Source organism: Arachis stenosperma, chromosome 6 (genome assembly GCF_014773155.1).
Source record: "Arachis stenosperma cultivar V10309 chromosome 6, arast.V10309.gnm1.PFL2, whole genome shotgun sequence".
In the NCBI taxonomy this organism is placed as follows: domain Eukaryota; kingdom Viridiplantae; phylum Streptophyta; class Magnoliopsida; order Fabales; family Fabaceae; genus Arachis; species Arachis stenosperma.
Window position 1 is genome coordinate 101,001,620 of NC_080382.1, and position 20,884 is coordinate 101,022,503.

The window sequence follows — 20,884 nt, forward strand, 5'->3', positions numbered from 1 at the left end:
TTGTGGGTCTCCTTCAATTCCTTCCCACTTCTTAGGGTGATAGCTTGACATTCCTCCTTTGGTATTGAGTTAATATTGCTGCAATTGTTGTGTCCAGGGACTTGCTTGAATAAGAATTCAATTTGTGTTTCTAGTTTCTTGATGGCAGCATCTTGATTCTGCATGTTGGATTGTACTTCTTCCCGGAAAGCTTTACTATCTTGAATTTCCTTGCATAGAATTTCAAGTAGACCCTCAATCCTTGAGAGCCTATCTTCAGTTATTGACGGTGGGTTGAGATTAGGTGGTTGAGAAGATTGGTTAGATGGATGTTGGTAATATCTCTGTGAGGTGTTTTAATGAGTTGCATTGTTGTTGGAGTTGAGGTTATGGCATCTCTGATCTTGCCCTTGGTCTTGTTGGTTTTCCCATCCAAAGTTCGGGTGATTTCTCCATCCAGAGTTGTAAGTTTTGGAGTATGGATCATGGACTTGTCTAGGTGAATTTCCAACATAGTTGGCTTGCTCCCAGTCACCTTCTTCTCCTATGTTTACTCCTTCTTGAGCTGATGATGAGGTGATGGCTGCTACAACTTGGTTCTCCTCCACCTTCTTGGTAAGATCTGCTAGCTGCTTGGTGATCATCTTGTTTTGAGCTAACAATGCATCCATGTGGTTCAGCTCCATTACTCCTCTGGTGTTACTTCTTTCGGAGGCATAGAAGTAGTCATTTTCAGCAACTGTTTCAATGACATCTATGGCTTCTTTAATGGTTTTCTTCTTGTTTAGAGAGCCTCCTGATGAATGATCAACAGCCTTCTTTGACTCATAGGAAAGACCTTCATAGAAGATGTGAAGTTGAACCCACTCATTAAACATCTCTGGTGGGCATCTCCTTGTTAGGTCTTTGAATCTCTCCCATGCTTCATAAAGTGTCTCACCATCTTGTTGTCTAAAAGTTTGCACCTCAGTTCTTAGCCTATTGATCCTTTGAGGAGGGTAAAATCTTGCCAAAAACTTGTTCACCACTTCTTCCCAATTAGTTAAGCTCTCCTTTGGGAAGGATTCAAGCCATTTGGATGCCTTGTCCCTGAGTGAAAAAGGGAATAAGAGCAACCTATAGACATCTGGATGGACTCTATTGGACTTCACTGTGTCACAAATCCTCAGGAAGGTGGTTAACTGTTGATTAGGATCTTCTTGAGCACCTCCTCCAAATGAGCAATTATTCTGCACAAGAGTGATGAGCTGGGGTTTTAGCTCGAAATTGTTGGCATGTATGGTGGGCTTCTGAATGCTGCTTCCACAGTTTCCTGGATTAGGATTGATATAGGATCCTAAAACTCTCCTTTCTTGCCCAGCACGGTTTGCATGGCCTTCTCTGGCATGATTATGAGCTTCTTCTTCATGATTGTTCTCCATATTTTCTTCCATGTTGGGTTCAAAATACTCTTCCTCTTCTTCCTCAGCACCAATAATCCTTTTCCCTCTTGCTTCCCTTCTTAGTCTCCAAAGGGTTCTTTCAGGTTCTGAATCGAAAGATGTTGAAGCTCCTTCTCTTCTCCCTATCATACAACAAACAGATTGCACAACAGGAGATAAAATGAAGAAACTATTCTTGTTAGAGTAATTGTTAGTGTGAGTGATGCAAATTATCAAACAGTTAGTGGGTTAGTAAGCAGAATTGTAATCAAAGAAAGAAAGAACGAAAAAATAAAAGAGGGTGCAGGGGGTGAGGAAGAAATTAGAATAAACTAAAAGAAATTAACTGAATAAACTAAACAAAAAAAAAAGAAAAATGCTCAATCTAGTGATCTTCAAACTTAATCATTGTTGATTCAAAATCAATCCCCGGCGACGGCGCCATAAACTTGATGCATGAAAACTTGTCTCTCAACAAATTTTCCTTCGGCAAGTATACCGAATTGTCGTCAAGTAAAACTCACACAAGGATTGATTGGTCAAGCAATATCAGTTAGAAGAATATGCTAGTTGAGCTAAATAGAATTTAGATTGAGATGCAGAAATTTAAATGACTGGAAAGTAAATAACAGAAATTAAAGTGCAGAATCTTAAATAGGGATTTGGGGTAATGAGCATGAAATTAAATGGCAGAAATTAAAGAGAATGGGTAAGATCAGAAATGGAGAAATCATTGGGTTCAGGAGATGTTTCATTCTCCGGATCAAGTTCATTCTCATCTCTTCCTCAATCAATGCATTCATTGATCTCCTTGGCAATCTTAAGTGATTGGATCACAATTCCTTGGAAATCCAATCTCTCTAAGATTGAACAATTGCCAAATTCCTTGATTTAATTGCTCATGGGAAGAGATGAAGTGTGGTTACTAATTATAACACATGTATTTCCAAATCAAAGTGTTGGGAGGATTACATGTCACTATATCTGCCCAAACCCAAATTTGGTCCAACATGAGAAAGCATTTCTAGCATGATCTCCTCATCCCTTTTCCAAGGCTCAAAGGAGATCCAATTATGGAAAGTTTCTTTTCCAAGACAACTAACCAATTGAATTAAGATCGAAAGCTTTCTAGTAAGATCAAGAGAAAAGAAACAAGAAGAATAAAAACTATAATTGATCCATCAAATTACAACAGAGCTCCCTAACCCAATGAAAGGGGTTTAGTTGTTCATAGCTCTAGAAATAAAAAATGGCAGAAAAGAAGAATCCATGCTAAAAGTGCAGAAAAGTAAATCTATAGAGAGTAGTTCCCAAAAGTGCCAAGCTTCTCTATAGTTCAAAACTACCCCTATATACTACTCCTCTTGATCTTCTAGTGAGTTCTTCAAGTCTTGGATGTGGGCTTTGGATCTTGAGTTGAAGCAGTTCTCATCTTTAGTGGGCCCAACTTGTAGAGAAATATGAATTAGGCCTTGGGTATTTAGTAAGATTTAACGTTGATTGCCATTGTGGGTTCGAGAATGTTAGTGGCATTCACTTTTTCCACTAACGTTCCAACCTTATATATCCACGTTAAATCCAACGTTAGTGGTCTTAACGTGACCACTAACGCTGCTTTCTCAAAACTTGGCTAACGTTATTGGGACTCACTTTTTCCAATAACGTTAGCTTATAACCCTTCGCAAACGTTAATGGGAATCACTTTTCCATTAACGTTGCTTAGTGCCCCTATGTTCCTACGTTAGAGTCCATGTTAGTATAGCTAACGTGACTCTTAACGTAGGTGTGATCCACCTTCGAGAGCGTTAGTGACACTCACCTTTGTCACTAACGCTCCAAATGTCACATTCTCTACGTTGGAACTCACGTTAACTAAGTGAACGTGGCTCTTAACGTAGTAGTGATGCCACCTTCCAACGTTAGTGACAAAAGTGAGTGTCACTAACGTTAGCTCTTTGATCTCAACTCCACGTTAACCTTCACATTAATAGTCTTAACGTGAAAGTTAACGTAGGCAATGCTAGATGGTCCAACATTAGTGACAAAAGTGAGTGTCACTAACGTTGGCTTTTGTTTCCTCTTCCACGTTAGAGTTCACGTTAACTAAGTTAACGTGACTCTTAACGTGGATCATTGCCAAGTGCTCCAACGTTAGTGGTGTTCACTTTTACCATTAACGTTGGAGTTCCTTTTTCTTCTACGTTAACTACCACGTTAACTTAGTTAACGTGGCAAGTAACGTGAGCTTTGGATGGCTTCGCAGGTGTTATTGGTGATCACTTTTCTCATTAACGTTGCAAGTTTTACCATTCCACGTTAGTGTTCACGTTAACTAGGTTAACGTGAATACTAACGTGGTTCTTCCTTGCTTCCTTTGCCCTGAAAACAAGCAATTAAAGTGCATCAAAGCTCTAGCCAAAGTCATGAGATTATGCATCATCAATTTATCATGCAATTCTAGCAAAATACTCATGAAATTATGCAAAGTTCACAAAAGTTGCTTGAATCACGGTGTAAGTGTAATTTCATCCAAAACTTGCCTTATTCACTAAGAAAATGCATGAAACTACCCTAAAACTGTAAAGAAAAGGTCAGTGAAACTGGCCTAGATGCCCTGGCATCAATACTTGATTAATAAGCATGATGAAAATGACATATAAGAAAATTAAGAGAATAAAGTAACGTTGAGAAAGATGTGATGAGCTATGAATTATTATTGAGAATGAAAATGATATTTATGAGAAATGATTGAATATATTTATCTTGGGGTGTTGTCCTTCCCATATCAGCTTGGGGTGTTGTCTTTCCATGTCAGCCTGGGATTCGTCCCACGGATTATATTGAGCTTGGGGTGTTGTCTCTCCCATGTCAGCTTGGGATCCTGCCCATGGTTATCATTGAGCTTGGGGTGTTGACTCCCCCATGTCAGCTTGGAATTCTTTCCATGGTTAATTTCCACAATTAGCTACCAGGACATGTCAGATTGGCTACATAACTGACAGTTGATATCAACAGCCATAGGACAGGCATACATCATGATTGCTTGTGCATTACTTGGGATTGCCTAAATGATTTTAAAATGCTAATTGTTATATTTGCTATTTGTACTACATGTTTCCTACCTATGCTTGCTTTTGTCTGTTTGTCTGTCTTTTCAAACTCACCAAAGATGGAGGAACAGAGAAAAGGTGGAAAGACTTAGTGTTAAGGTTAAGTTTAAACCAGGCTTAGATAACCTTAGAAGACCACCTGTTTATGGTTTCTACATTAGTATCTGAAGCTTTAATAGCTGAGTGTTAGTGTTCTAGAATTGTCTCTAGCATTTTCAGGACCTTATATCTTATGTGCGTGTCACCTTTACCATGCTGAGAACATCCGGTTCTCACTTTATACTATGTTGTTGTTTTTCAGATGTAGGTCAAGAGGAACCTTGCTAGGGGTCTGGAGCTTCTGTAGCGAAGTGGTTTTCATTTTGGGGTTTATATATATATATATCCTCTTATATACTTGTTTATTTTGCTCCTCCTAAAGGATAATGGAGAAATAGGGTTTTATCTATGTATTTTGGATTTTGGAATATGCATATATGTATGTAAATATTCTCCAGTCAGCTGATGTTAAGATTTTTGCTAGTAAAGAATTTTACAAAAATATAGTCGCGTTGTGAGTATAGATTCAAAACCAACAGAAAATCCCTTCGTACAAACGTTTTGGTTGTCACTAGTAACAAACCCCTAAATAAATTGATAACCGAAGTATTTAAACCTCGGGTCGTCTTCTCAAGGAATTGCAGGGAAGTATGATTTATTATTGGTTATGGAAAAATAGTGTTTGGGTTTGAAAAAGGTTTTAAGCAAGAGAAATAGATTGCAAGAATTAATAAATTAATAACTAATAAAACTCTTGGCAATGTATAAAAACTGGAAGTCCTATCCCAATTATCCTTATTAATTGTGATGAGAATTGGATTTTTCTCCCACTAAGTTAACCTCTAACTATGAAGGTAAGTCAAGTGGATGGAATAAGTTTGGTTCCTCAGGTCCTAGTCTTTCCTTGGGAAAGGCTAGAGTTAGTGGAACTTGAATTAATTCTTGAAGAATTCCAATTTTCAGTCAACAATGAGTTTGACAACTCAAGAGTTACCAATTAATCAACTAAAGCAAGAATATTTAAAGCTAAATGAAAAATCATAAATCTGAAATACCTCAATTGCATTAATAAAATAAACTCAATCCAAATATGAAGAGTCATAAGCCAAATAAGCAACATCAATAATCAATAATTAAGAGAAGTCGAAATAAAAAGATATTGAACCTGATAGAAAGATGAGATAAAAATATTCCTAAGTTCTAAAAATCCTAATCCTAATCCTAAGAGAGAGGAGGGAACCTCTCTCACTAAAAAACTACATCTAAATCCAAAAAAGTGTGTATTCTCTCTCCATGCCTTATGAATGGGCGGATTCCTCCATTTATAATCCTTCAATCTGTGTTCTCTGGGCTTGGATCTAGGTCAAAAAGGTCCCAAAAATCGCTGAGGACGACTTCTGCAAATTCTGCAGGTCGCGCACGTCACGCGTCTGCGTGGATCACGCAGTCGCGTCATCTGGAGTGTTGCTCTTCCACGCGGTCGCATCAGTCATGCGCCCGCGTCAATTGTATTTTGCAAGTCACGCGTTCGCCTCATACCACGGTGGGTTGTCTCCCACCTAGCACTTTTAGTTAAAGTCCTTAAGTTGGATATTTGATGAGCTTCCTGCTATGGTGGCTTGTGCTTGAATTCGTCCAGAAATCTCCACCAGTGTTTGGAATGCCAGCATCCTCCGGGGTCCCAAACAAAGTACGTAAAGCCCTTGTGTGAGTTCAAACAGGCTTGCAGGCTCCTAGAGTGTTGAATGGTAGAATAGATTCCAGGATCCCAAACTCTACTTGTACACCCGTCTTTGTCTTGATCTGCATTTTTCCAGTCGGGTGATAAGTAATCTGAATTCTTGCTGTAGTGACCAAATAGCTTCCGAGATCCTTCCAATTGAGCTTGACACCAATTCCTGCACCTCAAATTGAAGTGCGAAACCTCATTGAATCATGCATACCAGCTCTGAGTGCGAGTCATTTCCCGTTTGCTTTTAAAGCCGCAAAGAGCTCTAAGCTGGCCATCTGTCTCAAGTAAACCATATTCAAGTGGAAAAGTAAAGATGAAAGTCAAGGATTTTACCCACTTGAAGTTCGTATTGGGTGGTAATGGTCGTGGGATAGGTGTTTCCGGTGGTTTTGCAAGACTTACTCCCTTGTGGTCTTCAGTGAATTCCTCCACTTCTTGGCAATTTTCTTCCAATTCAACCATGTCTTAATCAAGGCCTTCGATATCTTCCTCGTCACTGAAGTCATAGTCTGGAGGTTTAGAAAAGTCGACCTCTGCATCATCTTCGTATTCACTTGGGAAGATTCTTCTGTCTCAAAGAATTCACTTGCGGATGCAAGTTCATTGCTAAGAGAACTCGACTCGTGATCATCGTCATCAAGGAAACTTGCTTCTTGGGTTATTCCATCCAGTTCTTCATAAGATATCTGCATTGGAGGCTGCGCAACATCCTCTTTAGCATCAATTATAACATCCTTGACGGAATTCTCTACAACTCTGGATTCAGGTGGCGGTTCGGCATTTCCTAAATCTCCAACCAACTCTTCTTCTTCTACAATGATAGCTTCCTCTATTTGTTCCAGTACGAAGTTATGCTCTATGTTGTCCACTGGAGCTTCTAGTGTCTTTTTCGTGCTACGTTCTTCATTAGATTCCCCACATGAAGTCATGGGAGTCTGTTGAGTGTCAGAACGTCTGGAAGATAATTGATTTATTGCTTGCTCCAGTTGATGAAGGGTTGCATTAAATTGGTTTACTAATTCTTCAAAGCGAACGTGTGAGTCTTGGCTCGATGAATGTGAACATGGTGTATAGGGGAGTAGTGGTTCTTGGGAGTAATTGGATTGGTGTTGAGGTGGATAAGGATCACATGGTGACGAATGGTTCTTCGAAGTTATGTTGAGAGGATGGTCTCTGAGCATAGGGTGGGGCTTGTTGGTAGCTACAAGGTGGTCCACCAAATCTATCAGTTGGGTATGCATTGTAGAATGGTCTCTGTCCATGATATCTAGGAGGGTGTTGTTGCCTATAGGGGTGATTAGATCCTCTTGGCTCCATCCATCTTTGATTGCTTAGACCTTGATGCATAGTCCTGTTATAGCTTCCATTCTTTGCAACAAAAGTAGAACCAAACTCAAAGCGAGAGGGGTGAGAATTCATAGTAGTTATCAGAAATAAGAAGGGAGAACAAAAACAAATAAACAAGTAAAAGAAAAATATTTACAATAACCAATAATAAGGCACAAGTTTGCATTTTCCCGGCAACGGCGCCATTTTGATGTTAGGATTTTTGCTAGTAAAGAATTTTACAAAAATATAGTCGCGTTGTGAGTATAGATTCTAAACCAACAGAAAATCCCTTCGTACAAACATTTTGGTTGTCACTAGTAACAAACCCTAAATAAATTGATAACCGAAGTATTTAAACCTCGGGTCGTCATCTCAAGGAATTACAGGGAAGTATGATTTATTATTGGTTATGGAAAAACAGTGTTTGGGTTTGAAAAAGGTTTTAAGCAAGAGAAATAGATTGCAAGAATTAATAAATTAATAACTAATAAAACTCTTGGCAATGTATGAAAACTGGAAGTCCTATCCCAGTTATCCTTATCAATTGTGATGAGAATTGGATTTTTCTCCCACTAAGTTAACCTCTAACTATGAAGGTAAGTCAAGTGGATGGAATAAGTTTGGTTCCTCAGGTCCTAGTCTTTCCTTGGAAAAGGCTAGAGTTAGTGGAACTCGAATTAATTCTTGAAGAATTTTAATTTTCAGTCAACAATGAGTTTGACAACTCAAGAGTTACCAATTAATCAACTAAAGCAAGAATATAAAAAGCTAAATGAAAAATCATAAATCTGAAATACCTCAATTGCATTAATAAAATAAAATCAATCCAAATATGAAGAGTCATAAGCCAAATAAGCAACATCAATAATCAACAATTAAGAGAAGTCGAAATAAAAAGATATTGAACCTGATAGAAAGATGAGATAAAAATATTCCTAAGTTCTAAAAATCCTAATCCTAATCCTAAGAGAGAGGAGGGAACCTCTCTCACTAAAAAACTACATCTAAATCCTAAAAAGTGTGTATTCTCTCTCCATGCCTTATGAATGGGTGGATTCCTCCATTTATAATCCTTCAATCTGTGTTCTCTGGGCTTGGATCTAGGCCAAAAAGGGCCCAGAAATCGCTGAGGACGACTTCTGCAAATTCTGCAGATCGTGCATGTCACGCGTCCGCGTGGGTCACGCGGTCGCGTCATCTGGAGTGTTGCTCTTCCACGCGGTCGCATCAGTCATGCGCCCGTGTCAGTTGTATTTCACAAGTCACGCGTTCGCCTCATCCATGCACTCGCATCAATTTCTTTTTGTGCGAACCACGCGTTCGCGTCGTCCAAGCGGACGCGTCACTGCAAGTTTCTTCAAAAACTCCATTTTATGCTTTCCTTCCATTTTTGTATGTCTCCTTTCCATCCTTTAAATCATTCCTGCCTTAGAAGATCTGAAAATACTTAACACATAAATCACGGCATCAAATGGCAATACAAGGTAATTAAAATTAATTTTTTTAAAGCCTAGGAAACATGTTTTTCACATACATCGCATAATAAGGAAGGGAAAGTAAAACAATGCAATTTCACATGCATAAGTGGGTGAAGGATTGAATAAATCACTTAAATTCAGTACAAAATATATCATAAAATATGGGTTTATCAACCTCTCCACACTTAAACAATAGCATGTCCTCATGCTAAATCCAAGAGCAAGAATAAGGTAAAATGGTGGAATCTCATGCAATGCAATCTATCCTAAATGCAACTACCTAAATGAGTCATGCAAATCTAGTTATTATTCACCTATATATAAAGCTTTACATGTAGTTAAATTAATTCACATTCTCAAAGAATCATATATGCATAGCCAAACCTTAGATAATGATAAAGCACTTTTACAATTGAGATGGGAAAGAGAATTGTTTTACAAACTTGCAAGACAATCACAATTTAAGCAGAGATATATGTTGATGAGCTATGGAACCCTCACCAGATTTTGTGTTTACTCTCTAGTCACTCAGTGTTTATTGGGTCAATCACTCTATTCTTCTTTTTATCCTTACTTTCGATAACTTTGTTCTTCATCTAACCAATCAACAATCATAGAATATAGGCATACAAAAATCATGAGGTCTTTAATTAAGGTTGTAATGGGGCCAAGGTAGAGGTAAGGGTGTATGTATAAGGCTAAGTAAGCTGATAAGTGAATCCTTGATTAGTCTAAGATCTCACCTAACATATACATACTTTATACAATTTAAAATACTTTACCTAGCTACCCAAATTTTTTTTCACTTTTGTATTGCATGCTTATGTATCAAACTTTATTTTTGGATTTCGTCCCATGTGCATTTTTTTTATTTTTTATTTTTGCATTTGGGGTAATATATATTTTTTGTATCCCCTTATTTAATTACTTAATAAATATTTTTTTTAATGCACATGGTAATTTAATTATTTTGATTTCACATGAGCATGCTTTCCAAATTTTTACATGACTTGTTTAATTTAATTTCCTACTTTTCTATCATCCCATGTTCCCCACACTTAAATTTTACACAATATCTATCTTAAGATAACCAAGGATTCAACTTGGGATTTTTATTTTGTTTTTCTGCTTAAGGCTAGAATGTGGTTATAAAGAAGAAGGGGATTAAAAGGCACAAGGGGGGCTAACAAGGATGGCATAAAAGGTAGGCTTATTTGGGATAAGTGAGTTAAAAATTCAAACATGGCCTCAATCCTATCTTAGTATGTATCTATATTCTATATTGGACATATAGATTAAAGCAAAGTAAAGAACATCAGAATAAAAAGAAGGACGAAGCACACATGAATGAAATTTATGGTTTGAGTGTAACCATACAATTAAGCTCAAAACTCACAGGCTGTGTGTTCTCAAACTCATAAATCATATATCAATTAAGTATGTCATGCAAGTAAAAATTAAGAGTTCCCATTATTCTCAATGTAAAATATATTGGATGGCTTTAAACTTTTAGTGTTCCTCCTTGATGAAATGTTGTTACTAACTAACATGTAATGCTATATACACAGGGTGTGTGGATTGATTCTGTTAAAGTCTCTAGCTTACTTCCTTTTTATTTTCAATCAAATCAACTATCATATGCTAAAAGGGTAAACTATACTAATTAATCCACTTAATAAATAACTAGTAACTAAGGTGCAAATCAAGCTAAAATATCCAAGATGTATACATATAGCTCAAAGTGCATAATGCAAAAAGTACAATAAAAAAGCAAAAAGAGAAAAATGTGCAAAAATACAGAAAATGGACAAAATAAGAAGAGAGTTTGTAGTGGTTCACCAAAATAAATAGATGCCAGAGATGGCAACCACCCCATACTTAAATAATAGTATTGTCCTTGATGCTCAGTTAAGCAGGGTGTGACGAAGGGTCATCTCCGGAAGGATGGGCTGCTGGCATCTCGGTGGTGGTCTGAGGATTTGTCTACTGTAGGGGAGGCTCTAACTGGATTGGAATCTCTACATCGGCGGCCTGAAGCTGCTGCAGCTCCTCTCGCTGTGGCGCAGCCTGCTGTGGTCTGGTCTGCTCTGCCTGGGCCAGTGTCTCCTCCTCATGGGCGCTCACCTCTGCCTCAGATGTGTCAGAAGGGGTGTCAGGCTCAGAGTGGATGTCACCGTCGGATCGGATCATCAACTTGAGGTGCTTATAGCGTCGCTTGTTGCGACGCTCCATACGGTCCAATCGGGCGAAGAGGCGATGCACCAAATGGTAGATGGGCTCAGGAGTAGGTGGGGGTGCAGTGGGTGGGGCAGGTGCAACAGTGGAAGAAGAGAGGGCAGCTGAATGTGTGGCTGTCTCATCGGAAGCGGGAAGGAATGGAGGTCTGTAGCCTAAAGCTAGAAAGTTTCTGCTGTAAGGGATGATCTTCCTACACTCCGCAGCAGGTGGCCTCTCATCAGCATCCTCCCAAGGCACGTCAGCTCAACGGCCTAGCTGGGTGACCAGATAAAGGAAGGGGAGGGTGCCTCGGACATAGACCCAGGCCATATAGTGCCGGATGAATCGTGGTATGTACAGGTCTTTACCCTCCATCACACACCAGAGGAGGGTGATCATAGCAGCAGGTAGCTCTGTCTCATGAGTGCTCAGCATAATAAAGTTACTCAGGATCTGATGCCAGAGCCTAGCCTTATCATTCAAGTATATCCACTTGATTCCTTTAGGCATGGTTGTGTTCTTACCCATGACCCAAGGGACAGTAGGGTCAAGGGCTATCCTCTCCTTGACAACATCCTAGTCAAATCTGAGAAAGCGTATGTCCTCTTCAGCCTTTTGGTAACCGTCAAGCTAATCTGACTTAGGCTGAAGGCGCAGAATATCCTCAATGGCTTCTTCAGTGACTAGTATCTGTTTCCCTCTGAGGCGCACTACATCCAGGGAAGTCTTGAAATAATTGCAGTAAAACTCTCTCACCCAGAAAGCATTTACCTCAGTCAAGTTTCTCTCCAAGAAGAACCAGCCTCATTGTTTGATCTGATCAGAGGTGTACTGCTGTAGTTCGTCGGGAATTTTCAAGGTTTGCTCCAGATACAGATTTTTGGAGGTAGCAAACATGGGAAACTTCAGATCACAGTATCGGTTTGTAAACTTAATTGGATCATTGGCAGGGAGGAGCATGTCATCCTTCTCTTGCGCGGTAAAGTGTTTTTCCCGCCAGGAGTCATCATGCAAAAGCTCCAGGAGAGACATAGAGGATTCACCTTGTTTTTGTTTGCCAGTGGTTGCCTTTTCTTTTCCCTTTCCTTGTGGCTCAGACATCCTGAAAAAAAACAGAAATCTAGGATATGATAAAAGTGGGAAAACAAGTAGGCAGATAATAAGATAAGCACAAAGTGGCAAAGGAGCAGTAGGGTATGAAATGAGTTGAATAATGGTGCATTTTTGGATTGCTTAGGAGTTAAAAAGCGGAGATGGGAAATTTCAAACCAAAATGTAATATAAATAGAATTCATGTTAATTAGGAGCAATAATAATCATGCCATGAGTTAAGAAGTGGAAGGAGTTAGTCAAAAATTAGAAAGTCAAGAGTGGTTAAAGTTTAAAAAGAGGTGAGAAGGCGAAAATCAGTGAGTTAGTAAAAAGAAAGGCAGAGTAAGTGGCATGATGATTTGTTCCTAAATAACAAGAATTTCACAATTTGTAAGCAACAGTCGACTCATATTCAAAAATATCAGGTTATTGATGATGATAAAAATAGGAAAAAAATAAAATCTAATCATCGATAAAGTGATTTATCAACCGGAAAAGAAGATGAGTAGGAATGCTAGCCCGCGCATTCATGAATTGGTTTGATCAAAGCCGAGGGGTGCCAAATGCAAAATGCCAAAACCAAAACATGAATGAATATCAAGATAATTTACAGAAAATTGGGCAGCATTCTGGCTAAAATCGGAGGTTCCCGAAAAATAAATAGTAAGCAGGACAGTTCATATGAATGAAAATGTAGCTGCAATTACATATAAGGAATACGAACATGAAAAAGCAGTGTAAAAAGCAGCATGAAACAATAAATTACAGCATATGAACAATACTAACATCACAGCAACAGCAGATTTGTGAAAAGTATAAAACAAGAAACAGGAACAGTGCAATTAATCAGGCCTAAATTCACTAATCACATCCTAGGCTACCTAACCACCTAGAATCCACTACAACATGCATATCTAACTAGCCTATTGATGATCATAAACAGAAAAAGATGTAATTAACTAGGAATTGAAAGAAGGGTGGCGTTCGGCGAAACCTGGTAGGCGTAGGAAAGAAAGTGGGGGCAGAGAGATGGCTGGGGGATGGTGGTGGTGGCTGACGCGGCGGTTGGGGGCGCCGCGGTAGTTGTGGTGGTCGCGGAGGGGGGGCAGGAGTGGTGGAGGGGAGAAGAAGACAGAGAGGAAAAAGAGAGAAAGAGGGGTGTTGCAGTGGGGTCTGGGTGGTCATCGGTGGTGTGACGGCGAAGGGCAAAGAGAGAGGGGGAGTGGTTCGGAGGAGAGGAAGAAGAAGAAGTGGAATGGGGGCGCGACGGGTAGGGTTTCGCGTTACAGGGGGTTAATAATTTGCAATCCACGCGAGCGCGTGGGGCACGCAGTCGCCTGGCTGGTGTGGAATGGGGTTGATGCGATCGCGTGGCTGACGGAATCGCATGGGTTAGAAGAGAAGATGGGTGACGCGGATGCGTGACGCACGCGACCACGTCGCTGGAATTTGTGCTAGACGCATGATTCCAGCGTCGTTTTAGCGCAACTCTCTGTTTGACATAGGGGGTCATAATATCCGCGCGACGCGATCGCGTCGCTCACGCTTTCGCGTGGGATAGGTGTTTTGTAAGTGACGCGTTCGCGTCAGGGACGCGCACGCGTGGGTTGTTTTGTGCTAAACGCACACTAGCCGCATGATTCCAGCCCAACTTTCTGGGCGTCGGATCTTGACGCCGATATCTAGATCACACGTTCGCGTGATTGACGCGGACGCGTGGTAGGCCTTTTTGCAATCGACGCGATTGCGTGGGGCACGCGGTCGCGTGGAACAATTATGGAACAATTGTGTGGCCTTTTTTTTTATGCAATATGCAGAATGCAAAATGCAATGAATGTCATGCAAAAAATTCAGGTTCAAACAAAATTCAAAAACAAAGAAATATAGAGGGGGAACGATCATACCACGGTAGGTTGTCTCCCACCTAGCACTTTTAGTTAAAGTCCTTAAGTTGGATATTTGATGAGCTTCCTGCTATGGTGGCTTGTGCTTGAATTCGTCCAAAAATCTCCACCAGTGTTTGGAATGCCAGCATCCTCCGGGGTCCCAAACAAAGTACGTAAAGCCCTTGTGTGAGTTCAAACAGGCTTGCAGGCTCCTAGAGTGTTGAATGGTAGAATAGATTCCAGGATCCCAAACTCTACTTGTACACCCGTCTTTGTCTTGATCTGCATTTTTCCAGTCGGGTGATAAGTAATCTGAATTCTTGCCGTAGTGACCAAATAGCTTCCGAGATCCTTCCAATTGAGCTTGACACCAATTCCTGCACCTCAAATTGAAGTGCGAAACCTCATTGAATCATGCATACCAGCTCTGAGTGCGAGTCATTTCCCGTTTGCTTTTAAAGCCGCAAAGAGCTCTAAGCTGGCCATCTGTCTCAAGTAAACCATATTCAAGTGGAAAAGTAAAGATGAAAGTCAAGGATTTTACCCACTTGAAGTTCGTATTGGGTGGTAATGGCCGTGGGATAGGTGTTTCCGGTGGTTTTGCAAGACTTACTCCCTTGTGGTCTTCAGTGAATTCCTCCACTTCTTGGCAATTTTCTTCCAATTCAACCATGTCTTAATCAAGGCCTTCGATATCTTCCTCGTCACTAAAGTCATAGTCTGGAGGTTTAGAAAAGTCGACCTCTGCATCATCTTCGTATTCACTTGGGAAGATTCTTCTGTCTCAAAGAATTCACTTGCGGATGCAAGTTCATTGCTAAGAGAACTCGACTCGTGATCATCGTCATCAAGGAAACTTGCTTCTTGGGTTATTCCATCCAGTTCTTCATAAAATATCTGCATTGGAGGCTGCGCAACATCCTCTTTAGCATCAATTATAACATCCTTGACGGAATTCTCTACAACTCTGGATTCAGATGGCGGTTCGGCATTTCCTAAATCTCCAACCAACTCTTCTTCTTCTACAATGATAGCTTCCTCTATTTGTTCCAGTACGAAGTTATGCTCTATGTTGTCCACTGGAGCTTCTAGTGTCTTTTTCGTGCTACGTTCTTCATTAGATTCCCCACATGAAGCCATGGGAGTCTGTTGAGTGTCAGAACGTCTGGAAGATAATTGATTTATTGCTTGCTCCAGTTGATGAAGGGTTGCATTAAATTGGTTTACTGATTCTTCAAAGCGAACGTGTGATTCTTGGCTCGATGAATGTGAACATGGTGTATAGGGGAGTGGTGGTTCTTGGGAGTAATTGGATTGTTGTTGAGGTGGATAAGGATCACATGGTGACGAATGGTTCTTCGAAGTTATGTTGAGAGGATGGTCTCTGAGCATAGGGTGGGGCTTGTTGGTAGCTACAAGGTGGTCCACCAAATCTATCAGTTGGGTATGCATTGTAGAATGGTCTTTGTCCATGATATCTAGGAGGGTGTTGTTGCCTAAAGGGGTGATTAGATCCTCTTGCCTCCATCCATCTTTGATTGCTTAGACCTTGATGCATAGTCCTGTTATAGCTTCCATTCCTTGCAACAAAAGTAGAACCAAACTCAAAGCGAGAGGGGTGAGAATTCATAGTAGTTATCAGAAATAAGAAGGGAGAACAAAAACAAATAAACAAGTAAAAGAAAAATATTTACAATAACCAATAATAAGGCACAAGTTTGCATTTTCCCGGCAACGGCGCCATTTTGATGTTAGGATTTTTGCTAGTAAAGAATTTTACAAAAATATAGTCGCGTTGTGAGTATAGATTCTAAACAAACAGAAAATCCCTTCGTACAAACATTTTGGTTGTCACTAGTAACAAACCCTAAATAAATTGATAACCGAAGTATTTAAACCTCGGGTCGTCTTCTCAAGGAATTGCAGGGAAGTATGATTTATTATTGGTTATGGAAAAACAGTGTTTGGGTTTGAAAAAGGTTTTAAGCAAGAGAAATAGATTGCAAAAATTAATAAATTAATAACTAATAAAACTCTTGGCAATGTATGAAAACTGGAAGTCCTATCCCAGTTATCCTTATCAATTGTGATGAGAATTGGATTTTTCTCCCACTAAGTTAACCTCTAACTATGAAGGTAAGTCAAGTGGATGGAATAAGTTTGGTTCCTCAGGTCCTAGTCTTTCCTTGGGAAAGGCTAGAGTTAGTGGAACTCGAATTAATTCTTGAAGAATTTTAATTTTTAGTCAAAAATGAGTTTGACAACTCAAGAGTTACCAATTAATCAACTAAAGCAAGAATATAAAAAGCTAAATGAAAAATCATAAATCTGAAATACCTCAATTGCATTAATAAAATAAAATCAATCCAAATATGAAGAGTCATAAGCCAAATAAGCAACATCAATAATCAACAATTAAGAGAAGTCGAAATAAAAAGATATTGAACCTGATAGAAAGATGAGATAAAAATATTCCTAAGTTCTAAAAATCCTAATCCTAATCCTAAGAGAGAGGAGGGAACCTCTCTCACTAAAAAACTACATCTAAATCCAAAAAAGTGTGTATTCTCTCTCCATGCCTTATGAATGGGTGGATTCCTCCATTTATAATCCTTCAATCTGTGTTCTCTGGGCTTGGATCTGGGCCAAAAAGGTCCCAGAAATCGCTGAGGATGACTTCTGCAAATTCTGCAGGTCGCGCACGTCACGCGTTCGCGTGGATCACGCAGTCGCGTCATCTGGAGTGTTGCTCTTCCACGCGGTCGCATCAGTCATGCGCCCCTGTCAATTGTATTTTGCAAGTCACGCGTTCGCCTCATCCATGCGCTCGCGTCGATTCCTTTTTGTGCGAACCACGCGTTCGCGTCGTCCATGCGGACGCGTCACTGCAAGTTTCTTCAAAAACTCCATTTTATGCTTTCCTTCCATTTTTGTATGTCTCCTTTCCATCCTTTAAATCATTCCTGCCTTAGAAGATCTGAAAATACTTAACACACAAATCACGGCATCGAATGGAAATACAAGGTAATTAAAATTAATATTTTTAAAGCCTAGGAAACATGTTTTTCACATACATCGCATAATAAGGAAGGAAAAGTAAAACCATGCAATTTCACATGCATAAGTGGGTGAAGGATTGAATAAATCACTTAAATTTAGCACAAAATATATCATAAAATATGGGTTTATCATCAGCCTTGGCTTCACAAGTTGAGTTAGGAGCTTGTTATTTTGTACCCTTGACCCTCTATTCCCAATTTTTGTCTATGTATCTTTATGAACCTTAGTTTTCTTAGCACGCAAGTAATCTCATTTCCTGAGCGTTGCGCTTTAATTTTTGCAATTTTGCTTCATCCGTTTTTACAGGCTCCTCGTTTATTATATTCCTTCTGTTATTAAAGGTACATATATTTTATTTTAGAGGTCGTAATACCACACCACCTCTGTTTTATGGCTTAAGCATAAAGCTCTGTGTGGTAGGGTGTTACATTATGGTATCAGATTAGCTTGTTCCTATAGAGCCTGAGGGACGGACTGACTATGCTTCTATGCATTATATGTGTGTGTATTTATGTGCTATTAGGATATCTAACTGATATATATGGCATAAGCAGGCTAAACAGGTTTAGTAGGTTCCTGAGGAGCAGTAGGTTGAATTGGGGACTTATTAACTGCAAGCTAAGGCCAATATTGGTGGCAGGGTACACGACGTATCCTCTTGCCAGACGGTGTTGCAATCTCTTGGGAGGTATTCCACACAGAATTTTACAGAAAGTATTTTCCAAGTGCAGTCAGAAACGCCAAAGAACTTGAATTGCTTCAATTAAGACAAGGGCAAATGACTGTTACTGAATATACTAATAGGTTCGAAGAATTGAGTCTCTTCTCCCGAATCTATCAAGGTGCGCCTGAAGACTTTACTGAGTGGAAATGCATTAAGTATGAGGGAGGCCTACAGAGTGATATTCTGAACTTCGTTGCACCGATAGAGATTAGGGTCTTTTTCGAGCTCGTAAACAAGAGTAGAGTGGCGGAAGAGTGTGTGAGGAAGGCGGTAGTAGATAAGGGTGATCACCGAGCCTCTATTAGGGGAGATCAAGGAAGAATTTTGGTGCCTAGAGGTCAAGATTTCAAGCAAGGCGGCAATATTCCATAGCAATATCAAGGTCAAAGTAACTTCCGGAAGTTTAACAATAACAACAACCAGGGAAGAGGACACGGAAAATAGGCCCAGTTTCTGCAAGATGAGTTGACTTGTAGGAGGTGTAGAAGGTACCACCCGAACACTCCATGTAGAGCCTGTTGGGATGTATGCTATTACTGTGGGAGAATCGGGAATATGTCCTATAACTTCCCAGAAAAGAAGAGTCAGGAAACTAGAAGAGCTCCGCAGGCGGGACGAGTGTACACCATGGCGGTGGATGGTGCTGAGGGCACAGATGCTCCGATTAGAGGTAATGGTGAATTAGTAATTGAAATTGTGATTGCCTTGCAAGATATTAACCTGTAGTACTCATCATAACGCATTACCGAGCTGTGAGAATTGAGATTTCCAAGGGAATGATCGAGTAATGACTTCCAATGGGTGAGACTAAATGGCATTTGGTTGGCTTAGATGGAGTGAATAGGAGAATAATAACTAGAGTTATGTAGTAGAAGAAGAATGAAAGAGTAAGCATACAATTTGAGTCATAGGTTAAGGATCGGAAGTGTTAAGAGTGGTGCGACGACATTATTAAAATCGGTAGAACATAGGAGCTTGAAGAAGTATGAAATTGAAAATGAAATCCATTCAATCAAGTGTTTCCAGTGTGAAGCATCATTTATGTCGAAGAAAGAGAAGATAATAACAGGATGAATGATATGTGAGAAAGTCTCGGTGAGACAACCTAATTTTTCTTTTGATGACTTTGATGATTAGATTTTTGACGGTTTAGAATTTCCCAAATAAAATCTCGTCGAAGTATAGTTTCTAAACCAAGCAATAATCCTTTCATACAAAAAGTTGTTTGTCACTAAAACAAACCCCTAAATTTATAAACCGAAGTATTGGACCTCGGGTCGTTCTCCCTAGGATTTACAATAAAGTGTCTTGTTATTGGTTGTGAGTTATTTTGGGGTTTTGGATAAGAAGCATGAAAAGTAAATGGTAATGAAAATGAACTAACAACTAACAAAGCTCTTGGCAAGATGTGAGAACTAGAAATCCTATCCTAGTTACCTTTCTCAATTGTGATGAGAATTGTTCATTGCTACCACTTAGTTAACCTCTAACCATGGAGGAAAGTCAAGTGGATGAATCAATTTGATTTCTCAAGTCCTAATCAACTCCTAAAGGAATGACTAGCTTTAGAGGCATTCAAATCAATTAGCAACTTCTAATTATTAATCAACAAAGGAATTAGATAACTCAAGAGTCACTAATTACTCTACCTAGGCCAAGAGAAACAAAACCTACACTAAAATCCAAACAAGCATTTTATCAAACACTTGGTAGGCATAAAAGAAAAACATAGTAAATCAACAACAAGAATGAAATCTAATAACAATTATCGAAAGGAATTAACAACAACAATCAAAAGAAACACATTTATTATGAATTACCTTTATTGAATTAGAAGAGAGTAAAAGGAACAATACTAGATCTATAACAAATTAGAAGAACAACGATAAGGAAATTACAACAAAAGAATAAAGGAAAATGAATGTAACAACAAGGAATTGAGAGGTAGAGGTAGAAGAAAGGCAAAAGATTAAAATCTAGATCTAAAATTATTGAACTAAACCTAATCCTAATTCTAGAGAGAAGTGAGAGCTTCTCTCTCTAGAAACTAACTCTCTAACTAAAACTAAAACTTCCCTTAATTGATTCTTGGTCAAAAGTCATGCCTTCCCCTTAATCCTTCATCCTTTTATTCCTTTCCCTTAGCAATTTGGCACCAAAAATGGGTGCAGAAACCCTCTCAAATCGCCAGGCACGTGTTACATTAGTGAGGTCATGTGCCATCATCAACGCGTGCGCGCACGGTACGCGTGCGCGTCCTTGGCCTGTATCGCAATGTGCGCGCGAGCGCCTTGTGCGCGTGCGCGCGTATTGCTGACTTTGCTTCTTTGACTTTTTATGCTTCTCTCCACTTGTATGCTTCCTTCCTTGCTTCCTGTGATCCATGCCTAGCCTATTTCAATCCTGGAATTACTAGCAAACACATCAAGGCATCTTATGGAATCAAAGAGAGAATAGAATTCATCAAAATAAGGCTTAAAAAGCATGTTTTTACACTTAAGCACAATTATGGGAGAGATAACAAAACCATGCTAATTCATAGGCTAAATGCGAGAAAAGGTCATCAAAATATCCCAAATTCAATACAAAATAACCCGTCAAGTTGGGGTTTGTCAACCTCCCCACACTTAAACCTTAGCATGTCCTCATGCTAAAATAAGAAGGAACTAAGGGTTATGACATTTATTGAATGCAACTAAACTACATGAGTCCTATCTAAATGCAATTATCTAAAGAAATTGGAAATGCTTAGTTCAAACAAATCAATTCCCAAGAGAGCATGTGTAAGCACAAGAGTTAGGCAATAGGAATTAAGTC

General features: G+C 39.4%; 1 non-coding gene across 1 annotated transcript; it reads left to right on the forward strand.

Moving 5' to 3' along the window:
* The first annotated feature begins 851 nt into the window (after positions 1 to 851).
* LOC130937876 (small nucleolar RNA R71) lies at positions 852 to 959 on the forward strand. Its single transcript, XR_009069069.1, has one exon. It is a non-coding gene; the product is annotated as a small nucleolar RNA R71 (small nucleolar RNA).
* The last annotated feature ends 19,925 nt before the right edge of the window (positions 960 to 20,884 follow it).